General features: G+C 32.5%; 1 protein-coding gene across 1 annotated transcript in view; it reads right to left on the bottom strand.

Moving 5' to 3' along the window:
- The window catches only part of LOC145270717 (uncharacterized), a 289,119-nt gene that overhangs the window by 29,356 nt on the left and 248,206 nt on the right, over nucleotides 1-11,557 (bottom strand). The window lies entirely within an intron of this gene.

Raw genomic sequence — 11,557 nt, 5'->3', positions numbered from 1 at the left:
AAGTATTTTCTGGTCTATATAAGTAAGGAAAGATTTATAGACTGGCTTAAATAATGATGGCTTCACTATAATAAGACAGAATTATAATGACTGCTCACAATGAAGTCTTGATGATCAATGCTTCAAGAATGCGTGATATTAGCAATGACAAGTGCACTTTTTACCAGCTGTCAGGATTGTAACTATACAATGGAATGTGTAAATATATTGACATGACGATCTTTAAAATGTTGAATATTGAATCAATCTGTACTAATAACAATATATATTAAAATGAGGTGGAAAAATTTAAGAGAAACCCTCCACACGAGAGTAGTCAAAGATAATTTGACTCTCCAGGAACATGTGCATGTACAGACGCTTATGCAAAAATCGTGACTAAGAGGATCAGAACCAGAACCAGAACCAGAACCTGAATCCGAGATTGTAAATACCACCCTTCACAGAAGCCAGCGAACTAAGAGGCCACCCCCGGAGTACACTCTATGTGATCATCAGATCGGGGGGGAGTGTAGTACTTACCAACAAAACAAACGCCCACGTGTTTGTGCCTTGTGTAGGCATGTGCGACAACAAAACTTGGGTTTTTATAAGCGGAAGTCTCGAGGTTGTCAGGAATCTCCAGGCGCATGCGCAAGTTATAAAGGTGGTAATATTGTTGGCTTAGCTAACAACAGCAATGAACCTACCACAAGTGCATTTGCTTAGCAGTGTATTCTCACAATATAAGGATGTGCATGTTATGCCAACTAAATGTCTTCTAGCTGAGAATTTATTTGGCATAATTAAACGTGTAATAATTGGCTTAGAAGATAAAGAGTTTAAGGCATTATCTGTTATAACAGATAATAATGCAATAAATAAATAAAAAATGTGTCTTTCTTTTGTAGCCCATCAAAGCTTCCAATTGTATATCCCGATCCAATTAGAACGTCCAGCCTTCTTTTCGACTCAGTGCATATATAAAAACGCGTTAGAAACAATTGGCTTGGCCAAAAAGGTGAACGTAAATGCATGATGTTCCCAAAGTTTTGTTATAATGGAAATCATGAATTAGATAACATCCAAAGTGCTCCAATTTCTAGTTTACATAAACTTTATGCCCTAGAATCTCAATCACTTGTGAAATATTGCCATAAGTTGATTTCAAAAGCTCTCTCCGACTACTTTTGAAAGGCAAAATGTTAATTTTGTTTTCTGAATTTTCAACGAATATACCATTCAAGGTTTGCTAACCTTAGGAAAGCAGGAATGCTTGCTAAATTATGCAGAAATCGCAGAATACATTCAAATATTTTTATTTGCTGGACAATACTGAATGTGAAAACACCATATAAAGGTTGTCGACTTCGTAATAAATATGCTAATCCACTTACATTAAATAGTGATAATTATAGTTTCCTAAATATGTTCTGTGACTGGTTAGAAACTTGGAATAGCATTCCTGGAAGAACTGATAAGTTTACAAAGGAAACATATACTGCGTTGCACCATACTACTTACCCAATTTTAGAATTGACTAAATATTGTATAAATGTACTGAACATGGTGTATATATTACCAGGAAAGTTTCAGACAGATAACCTTGAGGCAAGGTTTGGCCAGTATCGACAACTTAGTGGAGATCAGTATAATATATCGATACGTCAGATGTATGAATGTGAAAAAAACTCAGAATGCTGTCAGTTTTAAAATTGAGCTTACCAATTAATAATAGAACTACTGAATTGAAAAATTTAAAAGAAACTAACTGGGATGAAATGACAATGAAGCAAGAGTTACATGTTTATAAATTTAACATAGATGTAACAGAAGATGATGTTAATCAATGCAAGGAAGTACTTCCTGTTATATTATACTTAGGAGGTTATTGCTGTCATGCAGTTTTCAAAAAAACTGAAATGCAATAGCTGCAAAAATGTAATATCCTGTTGAAGAAATAGCTGAATTAAACAGCTACTTTCAGGATATTAACAGAGGTTCTTTGCTATACCCCAATGATATAACTAATAATTTTGTCTTATATAATTATATAGTTATAAACAAACTTACAAAATGCAATTCTTTTTTACATTCGATTCATCAGAGAAAATTAGCCATGTACATAACTTTAAATATTTTGGCTGGTCAAAATCGATTATTTCATGTTGACTCTTGTGATGATGGTCACACTATTCAGCAAATTGGAAAAAAATGCTCATATGGAGTTCATCGAATTCCATTATAAACAATTTTTGCCGCAAAGAGAATGACAATATTAGTAAAAAAAATATCAGAAAAAGAAAAATTCAAACGTAATTAAATTCTACAACAGACTTTTGAAAAGTTTTAATATTCAATGTTTGAAATATTTCTGCCCTAGTAACTTTGTTTATACTAACATTTGTTTGAATTTAATTTTTCACTTATTGTTTGCTATTCAGTTAAACTAATTGTTCGTTTTTCAGTTAAACTAATTTATTGTTCGTTTTTCATCAGTTAAACTAATTTATTGTTCGTTTTTCACAGTTATACTAATTTATTGTTCATTTTTCATCAGTTAAACTAATTTATTCTTCGTTTTTTCAGTTAAACTAATTTATTGTTCGTTTTTCAGTTAAACTAATTTATTGTTCGTTTTTCATCAGTTATACTAATTTATTGTTCATTTTTCATCAGTTAAACTAATTTATTGTTCGTTTTTCAGTTAAACTAATTTATTGTTCGTTTTTCAGTTAAACTAATTTATTGTTCGTTTTTCAGTTAAATTAATTTATCGTTTGCTTTTCAGTTAAACTAGTTTATTGTTCGTTTTTCAGTTAAACTAATTTATTGTTCGTTTTTCAGTTAAACTAATTTATTGCTCGTATTTCAGTTAAACTAATTTATCGTTTATTTTTCAGTTTTGATTTTTAAAATATTGTTTTTTATTCAAAAAATATTTATTGTTCATTCGTATTTATTTCTATTGAATAAACTTCAGTTTCATACAAATCGAATCGTATTTCTTTTCTTTTTAAACTTTTTAACAACTTTTCTCCCTTTCAATTCGTTTTTTATTATTAATATTTTATTATTGATATTGGATGAGTTTCAGTACAAAGTATCATGTTCATCTTTTTTAATCAAATTTTGAAGTTTTCTAACGCTTTCTGTAAAAAAAAATGTCTGTGTTCCACTTTTCTTGCTTGCTAGGACCTATGGCGATGACGTAATTTTTCAACTGACAGGCCATCTATAATCATGGTCACGATTGTACTGGCGTGGGCGTGGGGGGGTCTAATTATTATTATTTTTGCACAAACAAGGTTTTTTTAATCGATATTTTAAGACTTTACTTTACTAATTATCTCTGAAATAGCCCCAAAAACTAATATTAATCTTTCAAGTTAAGTGTAAGTTTCTAACAACGCCGTAAAAATATTTCACGTGTATTTTTTCCCGTAATTTGGCCCGTAGAATATGGTTCTTTTTCAATATCTTCATTTTTAATGTATTTAGTAAACTGCACAATCACCAGATTAACTTAAGGCTTAAATGTTTCAAACACAATAAAATAATTGGAATCTAAAAAAATTAATAAATAAATAAATAAAAGTACGAAAAGGCGGCTTTAAAAACTATCAGTTTCCGCCATTAAATTGCACGTGCAATGAATTAGAGAATTAATAAAGACGAAACTTGTTCTTTCTCATGGAAATATTAAAATGTTAAATAAAATTATATTAATTTTATCCGTGATATTCACCAAATATATCGACTCTATTTCGAAATGATTTCGTTTTTATTTTTCTTCAATTTTGTTTTCTGCGAACTTGCTCTTCCGTTCGTCATCTTGAACTTTAACTTGAGCTTGTAAAGTCAATCACATTTGAAAAATCATTTCCTTTATAAAAGCAGATAAAGTTAATCGAAAGCAGATTATAAAACAAAAAAACGTAAGTATTACTACATGAATTTAGTATCGATTTTTGCGCATTTGCAGAATATGTTAAAAATGTAAGGGAGATAACTACATTTACTAAGCGAATAATCCTAATGAAAATGTTGATTTATCGTTGAAAATTTTTTGCTGTCGATTGTTTTTTGTTTTCAATTTTGACTTAAACATAAAAATTTCTTTATCGTTTAACAAAGAAAAAATAATTTTATAAATTTTAAATATTTTTAAGTAATGTTTTTGTTTACCAAAAACAAAACAAATGTTTTTCATTGTTTAATGGTTTTTGTTTTCATCTTTCTTTTTTCAATTTTCTCAGTGGATTATATCATTAATCTGTTATTTTATTTTCAATACTGAAACATAAAACACAACGATGAATGTCTAGAATCTGATGTAAAGCAAAAAAAATCTTTACAATGAAAACTTTTATAGTTTTTCGGGTATGCTGAAAACGAATATATACTTCAAAAGTGGCGCAGAGAATTAGATTTCATGATATGAGGAAATTTCTATTTTCCAAAAGTGGGAATCACTCTTTTTAATATATAAATTTAATGTAAAATGAGCGGTACCAGTGCACTTATAGATCCATGATGAAATCTTGTTATTTTTAGAAAGTCATTCTTAATATGGGGAGAGGAGGGTGGTTTGTACCTTTCTCTATTAAACATTACAATTTAATAAAAACAGATATCTTGGAACCTTAATTAAACTTGAAAATTCAATTTAAAAATAGCGTGGATCAATAAGTGCACTAGCACCAAATGGGCACCCACTTTCAGGCCACGTTGTGTCAATTTTTTGTGGGGGAAGTGACTGCATGAACACCGTTTTCGTAAATTGTTGCTTTCGACCTTAAAAATCACTTTTAAAGTGACGATTTCTATAGTTTTTGTATGCTAAAAACTAATATTTAATGAGAATATTCGTTTTGTCGCAAACAAGTCGTTTTCCGCATATTATATAATGTAAAGAAATAGGCTTTATTGAAAAATGAAATTAGAAAACAAAATACATATCTCCACTCACTAATTTGCCATAAAGTGGGTGCTCATATATATATATATATATATATATATATATATATATATATATATATATATATATATATTTGTTGTTTTTTTAGCAGAAACAGGAGCGTTAAAAAATGGAAAGTAATGTCCTTTATTCTTAAATGCATGTTCTGCTCTCGTTGGCTATATATATGACCTGCTTTTTGTGCTCACCTTCGACAGCTGTGTATGTTAAATAGTTGACCTAACACCCACTGACAATATCAATTATGACAAACTAACCTCATCGTCCTGTGAATTTGCTACCAGCTGTCATGCATGCGTTTGCATGTGTGCACCTCTCGTCTCTTTTACTTTCCAAGTCATATGATGCCACGTGAGGTCAACATCATTAAGACTTTTATAGCACCGAAATATTTCTTAATATCTTTAAATATTAGCCAGTCAATATTTACAAGCTATATAATGTAAACAATGTAATAGTTTGTTTCCTACAACACCGAGCAAAAGCAATATATACCAATAACAATACATATCAAAGTTAGATGGAAAATTAAAGAGAACCCCTCCACTAGAGAGCTAGACACAAGAGTATTCAAGGGTGATTCGACAGATATATGTTGTGCATGTGCAGTTGCTTGTATAAAAATCATGACTAAGAGATTGCATGTAAATGTGGAAAATTATACAAATGTGAGCCATGTCATTAACAGTAAGGTTAGAAAAATATTGAAAAGCTGTAATATGTGGAGAGATTGAAAAATCAGTTATAGCGGATTTATATATAGATGGAAAAAGGAAACCATCGGCCCTTATAGGATAAAGAAAATAATTATAGATTGAGAAGAATAGTGAAAAGTAAGGTGTCTTAAGGAAATAAATAAGCTTTAACCCAGCTTAAAATACCAGCTTTTAGGCAACAAAGAATCTCTAATCATTACTGTTATCGTTCCAGGTTAGACATCTAGTCCATATGTCTCGACTTTCTCTTAATGATTGTCAAGTGCTCATTAATCCCCACCTTTCTGTTATATCTAAAAAAAAATCAGGAACATCTGTTCAAATGTGATGATAAAACGATTAGAGCGACTGTGCAAAAGCACCAAAAACTGGCAGTGTTCGTGATGTCCATAAATCTGGTCATCCTTGAGTTACTTTTTAGATCTAGAGCGTCAGAAACAAATTCAAACTGCTTCCAAATCCAACAACGGTGTAATCTTGTTAAGAAGTCTTCTCTTCCTACAGACTGAAGGAATTTAATTTGTGAGACTTTGTTTCAAGATGCAAGCCAATTATTACTGTAAAGAATAGAAAGTGCAATCTGGACTCCGTCAGATGCATTGAAGATCATGACTCTTCATATAAGTCAAAAGTGATTTTTAGCAATGAACGAAAATCTAATAAGAAAGGCACTGATTGCAGGCATTATGTCAGTCGAAGGGAGGACGAAAATGTATTCTAGGTGCATAGTTTCAACGTTACAAGGTGGTTGAGGTTCAGTATTAGTGTGGCATATTATTAGTGCCTATAGTTCTCTAGCAAGGTCGAATAAATTCGACTAAGTATATTAATATGTTGACTGGGCATTTTCTACCCTACTTTTACCAAAATTTGGATTATAATTTCATCTTTATGTAGGGTAGTGCTCCCATTCATGCAACTGACAGTGTCAAGAGGTTACTTGAAGGGCATGATATTCCATGTTTGAATTGGCCCACACAATCTCCAGACCTCAATCCTATCAAAAACGTACGACATTTCATCAAGCTAAAGCTACACATTGATAAAATTTCAAATCGGTAAGAATTTGGGACAAAAATGAAAGAGAAATACGATACCCTTTCACAGGAGTAATTCTGAAGACTAATTCAAGGAATGCTCAAAAGATTGCAGGCTGTCAAATTGCCGAAGGGCTATTCGATTAAATATTAACTTGTTCATTGTGTTCCTATTGTATTTGTGTTACAGCAGTGCTCTAAAATTATATTAAAATAAAATTTTCCATGGTATAGTATTTCTTTATGCCTTCCAAATTTAAAGTTAATTTTATGATTTGAGGTGAACACTACGATACTTCAATAAAAAGTCAAATATTAACAGGTAAAATTATAGAGGAATAAAAGATGACTCAAATGGGGTATAGATTTTTTAAACTGTTACATTCAATTTTGCTGTAATTTGCAGCTTTTGAAAAAATGATAAGTGCGACCTTTTTGGTGCCATTATATATATATATATATATATATATATATATATATATATATATATATATATATATATATATATAGTGATAACGTCTAGAAACAAAAATGTTCATAAATTCATACTAGGATTGTCTGCTAGGGACCGTGGTGCTATGGTTATTGCACTTAGTAAAATTCAGTTGTAACTTACTCCTGAATGTTGAAGTTTTAATTCTCAGTGAGATTAAAAATAGAATTTTTAATAAGTTTTTTTACCAGTCATCTCTGACAGCAAAAAAGCATGCTAATCTCAGTATTGCATATAACTACTCATTTTGTTTTTTGGATATTGTTAATAAATATCAACACGAGAAATTGAAGTTGACCGTATGAAATATAATTTTCAAATTTATTTTATATTCCCAGAAATTGCAACAATGAAAACAAAATTAATGAAGGACTTTTACTCATTGATGATTAAAAAAGGTTTGAAATGATTTTTCATAGAAATTTCTAAAGCTAAAATTACTAGCCTTTCTTTCACCATACACTACAATGCATATACATTTTGTGGAATCAAGTGAAATCCAACATGGCTGACAATTCATATTCTTGTGAAGTCTGTGGATCTTCTTTTGTACGGAAGTCACATTTGTTGAGTCATGTTATAATACATACGGGAGATAAACCACACTCTTGTGAAGTATGTGGTTCTTCTTTTGCACAGAAGTCAATTTTGTTGCGTCATATAAGAACACATACGGGTGAAAAACAACATTCTTGTGAAGTATCTGGTTCTTCTTTTGTAGAGAAGTCAACTTTGTTGAAGCATATGACAACGCATACGGGAGAGAAATCACATTCTTGTGAAGTATGTGGTTCTTCTTTTGCACGGAAATCATACTTGTTGAATCATGTGAAAAAACATACAGGAGACAAACCACATTCATGTGAAGTATGTGGTTCTTCCTTTGCACTGAAGTCATGTTCGCTTAGTCATATGACAACACATACGGGATACAAACCACATTCTTGTGAAGTATGTGGTTCTTCTTTTGCAAGGAAGTCACATTTGTTGAGTCATATGCTAACACATACAGGAGACAAACCACATTCTTATAAAGTATGTGGTTCTATTTTTGCACAGAAGTCAAATTTGGTAAGTCATATTAAAACACACACGGGCGAAAAACCATAAGAAAGAGAAAATTAGTAAAAAAAATACATAGGAAGAACAAGAAAACTCCTAGAAACTAAACTGAATAGTGAAACCTAATAAAAGTTGAGCAGTGTCATTAATAAAAGTTGAGCAGTGTCATTAGTAAAATACTTTGAACTGTTCATATGCTGGACCAAAGACGAACTGAGACATCTTAACCAGGAATCTTATGATCATGCATAATGCACTACACCAAAACAATGATGCTGACCAACTCTACGTGAAAAGGAAAGACTGAAAAAGAGGACTAGTTTGTATAGAAGGCTATATGAATGTGACGAAAAAAAATTAGAAAAATACTTAACGCAGGACACAGCAAAAATGAATAAGACAGAAGACGAGAAAATAAAAATAAGAAGAGAAATAGTTACATAGACGATTCATAAGGATGACAAAAGATGAGACAACACATGAAAACACTTGGACATAGCTATGAAAAAGAAACCTAAGACAACTGCACAAGATAACACGATTAGAACCAACCATATCAAAGCAAAGATTAAGAAAACACAAGAAAATAGCAAATGCAGACAAAGCTATAAACCATATAGTTTATTGTAAATGAATGCAATAAACATGACCAGTAGAGAAAGGAAGTACACTGGAAACTATGCAAACAATGACTTCTTGAAACCCCACTAGAAAGCAAGGAATCTAGATGTTATAATAATTGACAAAAGGAAAAGTCCTGCCTGATTTCACTGTTTCAGCAGACCACAAGGTAAATATTAAGGAGACAGAAGTGAAGCAAATACATGGAACTGGTCAGAGCTTAAAAAGATATGAAAGATGAGAAAAGTCAAGATAACACCAATAATAGTAGGAGCACTAGGAACAATCCTGAAATTTGAGATGTTAATTTTTCTATGGAATGTGTTCTAACATTACATGGTCATGCCTACTTCTCAGTAAAATTTCTGGATTTTCTGATGAGTATACATGAGAAAAGAATTCAATATTGACATATAATGATTGTTTCTGCATGATGAAACAGGTTTGTAAAATGTACAGAAGTTTTGATATGCTGAAAGAACTGAATGGTAAAACAAACAAAACCTTGGTAGTTGAAATGTAACTATACTGTTATTCATTTGTATATGCTATGTTATTTATGCTGACGACACTACCATCTATAGTAGCACATCAAAGACCGTAAACGACCAAGTTCTCTCTAAATCTCTCTCCTCTGATCTTGAGTACGTTGTACAATGGGTAAAGAGGTGGCTGGTTACCTTTAATGCATCTAAAACCAAGCTTCTATCTTTACATCATCAATGCTCTGGTGCCCATCTGATCTTAAATGGAACAGGTACATCAAATCTGTTGCCAAGGCCGCTAGAAAAATGATCCTTCTATCGATCCAGTAGATATCTCACTGCTGATGCAATTCTCTATCTATATAAAAGCGAGGTACCTCCAAGGATGGAGTACTGTGGCCACATCTTGGCAGGAGCTGCTAGAAATGATTTGTCCTGCCTTGATAGAGTTCAAAATAGACTATGTAGCCTCGTAGGAGATGTCTTTTTTCTCTTCCCTGCAACCTCTATGTCACAGAGGAGATGTTGTGAGTTTGTCTCTGTTTTATCATTATTTCCATGGCGAGTTCTCGACTGAGCTTCAATCTATGGTCTCCCATTGCCAATCTTTCACAAGAAACACTTGTCTACCTAAAAACACTATCAATAATTCCCCCTACTCTTTATCTGTGCCTAAATCAAGACGTAGATTCCAGGAACTTGGATTCTTTCTTAGAACTGCACGTCTGTGGAATTGTCTTCCGTTTTCCATTATTATATTGCCCAATTGACTACTGTACGCTTTTAACACTTATCCTCGAGTGGTCTCTGACCTTGATAAGTGGTTATAATCATGTAAAAAAAATCTGGCATGAATTGAAATGAATGGCTCTCGTCTTGGGGAGGTTTCATGTTTTGACAACCTTTTGGGCTTGACCTTTACTCCCGATCTAAAATGGAACACATATCAAATCCATTGCAAAGGTCGCTTGAAAAATGGTAGGATCCTTCTACCACTCCAGTAGATCTCTCACTCCTGATGCTTATTCTCTACCTATATAAAAGCCAGGTATGGCTAATGATGGAGTACTGTTGCCATATATGGACAAGAGCTGCTAGAAGCAGTTATCCTGCCTTGACAGAGTTCAAAGAGACTTTGTAGATTAGTGGGGATGCCCTTTTCTCTTCCCTGCAATCTCTTTCCCACAGAAGAGACGTTGCGAGCCTGTCTCTGCTTTATCGTTATATCCATTGAAGGTGCGCGTCTGAGCTGCAATCTATGGCCCCCACCATCCACCAAACTTTCATGAAAAACACTCGTCTAGCGAAAATCACTATCAATAATTTCTCACACTCTTTATCTGTGTCTAACCCTAAAGTAGATTCCATGAACAAAGTTTCTTTCTCAGAACTGCACACTTATGCAACTCTATTCTGTTGGCCTGCTTTCCAGCTGACTACAATCTGATTGTCTTCAAGTCCAACGTAAACAAGTTCTTGATGAACCGTCCTCCTAAGTAATCCAACTTACAAAAATTCCACTATCTATGTTTACTATGCTATAATCACATTGACTAATGTATACCCATTAACCCTTATCCTCAAGTGGCATCTGGGCCTTGATAAGTGGTGATTCCTGTGTAAAAGAAATGTGTAAATATATCCACGTGACGATCTATAACATGTTGAATATTGAATGCTGCAGCAAGTATTGGGAACAGCAGTTGGACATGTTATACACCATCCGCTATAACTCTACGATTCCGAAAGCTATGAGCCTTGAAATGGAGAAGTTAAACCTGGCATAATTATATGAGACAATAAGTAGAAACTCACAACCTTAGAAGTTAATGTCTTCAATATTACTGTGTTAAAAAAAGTGAGAGTAAAAAATAACAAAATACCAGGTTTTATGTACGACGTGAAAAAAATTGGAATCTTTGGAAAATCTGAATTTCAGTAATTATAGGAGCAACTGAAATTAGAAAAATAATTTTAAAAACTACCTAGCAAATATACCTGGTGAACCAAGTGCAAGAGAGATTCAAACAATTGATCAAAAAGGAACATTAGAATCTTAAAATGATTGTCCGGTGGAAATGTATGAGATAAAGGGTGACTGCCTAGCATCCGGTAGGATGCGCCATCACCAGCTTAATCAAAATAATTAAATTAAAAAAAGAGACAAATCACATTCCTTTGAC

This window comes from Euprymna scolopes, chromosome 46 (assembly GCF_053919585.1).
Source record: "Euprymna scolopes isolate OS-2025 chromosome 46, ASM5391958v1, whole genome shotgun sequence".
Classification (NCBI taxonomy): Eukaryota; Metazoa; Mollusca; class Cephalopoda; order Sepiida; family Sepiolidae; genus Euprymna; species Euprymna scolopes.
Note: the sequence above shows the minus strand (reverse complement) of the source record. Positions and strands in the feature narration are given on the sequence as shown.